Here is a 1,879-nt window from a genome sequence, read left to right on the forward strand (position 1 = left end):
ACTGGTTGGTATCTATGGCCAGGATGACTGTCTGCCTAGAATGTCCTCTGAACTCCAGTGACCTGGGTGAGGATCAGGGAACCCTGGAGGAGAACCCACCTCCTGAGAACCCACCTTAAGGAAACCAGCCAGGGACTGTCTGGCTCCAAAAAGCATTATTCATATTGGACAGCTGGTTCCAGGCTCCCTCTCCAGTCCCTGGAGACAGGAGGCCAACTCTTCTCTGCTTCTTTTTCACCTCTCTCCTTTGGAAGGATTAGAAATCAAGTCTGAGTCATTTCTCTGGCTAGACTTCGTTTGCTTTGTGTATGTATGTGTGTGTTGTAGGGGCGCGCGTGGTGCCTATGGGCTAGCTCAGTGGGTCTGCAACCCGGTGTGTGACTCTGAATGCGTCCCTGTGTATGTTTCATGCTTCACAGTGTCCTTTTCTGCTTGTGAGTCGGCTTATACCTTTGCCAGAGATGCTGCTGCTGCATGTTTCCTCTCCCTGTGTGACTATACTTCCAACTCTACCATCAGCTTTTAATAATTCCATCAGCTTGTTTTCTTAGCCTAGGCTACCCCCCCCCCATCCAGATGCAGGGAATTTCCATCTTTCTTCTGGAGGTAGGAAGTGCCAGGAAGGAAGCAAAAAGTGTGCTCAGTGGACTGAGGGCCAAATATGCTAGTCAGCTACTCCCAGCTGCGGGGAGCCACAGAGCTCTGCGCCTGGACCTCTCCTAGGTATCCTGGGAAAACCACGCAGTTTAAGTGCCCATTCTTTTGCCCTACAATTGCCCCATCTGTAGCCATTCATCAGCAGAGGCTTTAGCCAAATGCTTACATAGAGCTGGGGGGTGGGAGGGAATGAAAGATTCTAACTGGCATAGATTCCGTTTTCCAAACAACCTTCTATCCAGAATCCAGGACACTAAATCAGCCCGATCTTGACCTTAGAACTACTGAGGCTCAAATATGCCCTTGTTTGTTACCTCTCCAAGGCGCCTTGAAACTCTTAAGTTCATCATGCATTTAGCATCACCCTGCCTTCTTAAACTCCAGGGATCCTCATGCTTCTTTCCTTGCCTCACCTTGGCTCTTGCAGACCCACTCTTCACGATCCCACTGAGGCTACCCTTTTGTGGGGAAGGAGAATGGCCTTTCTTCCAGGACCTCAAAAACTCCTCCAAAGGGGTCTGGAGCCAGCTAGGAGACCAAGAGTCTCTCTTGAATCTCAGCTGGTACATGCTTAGCATTCACTGCGTGCCTCTAAAAAAAATATGCCCTGAGCTCATTCATCAGGCACTGTGCTGTGTGCCTAGCTTGCTCTCCTTCAGAACGCGTGTGCGTGTCCAGGACCCTCCCTCCATCTGCTGGTGAAAACACACACACACACACGCGCGCGCGCATACACACCTCTTAGACCCCTTCCTTTCTCATCAAACCAACCTCACGCACTAAGCAGACAGATCTAGCCAGCGAGCTGACAGATTGCTCCTTAGGTGGGCTCCTGAGCTGGGCTTCGGCTCCCAGCCGCTCACACTCCAGTGCAGGGGGAGAGGCACTGCGAGCTGGGGGGTACCGGGGCTGAAACTCCAGGTGCGTTGGTGGTGGTGACCAGGAGGGGAGCTGCAGGGAGGGCATCCCCAGTAAATAAGGGGCGAAGGGGCGCTCAGGGAGGCAAGGTCAGGGGCCGAGGGACTGGAGTACCACCCCCCCCAAGGGAGTCCCTGTTCTCCGCAACTCACTCCCCCGCCCCTCTCCCTGGTTCACTTTGGAAATTGGCTTGCCCTCTGAGCGCGGCCAGCAAGCAGTTCCCGGCAGGCAGAGCCCAGCTGGAACGGTCAGGTTCAAGAAGTGAGGGAACGCCTAGCTAGGTGGCTGGGCTGCGAGGTTGTGT

Source organism: Elephantulus edwardii, unplaced genomic scaffold (assembly GCF_000299155.1).
Source record: "Elephantulus edwardii isolate Elephantulus edwardi_28Jun2011 unplaced genomic scaffold, EleEdw1.0 scaffold00083, whole genome shotgun sequence".
Classification (NCBI taxonomy): domain Eukaryota; kingdom Metazoa; phylum Chordata; class Mammalia; order Macroscelidea; family Macroscelididae; genus Elephantulus; species Elephantulus edwardii.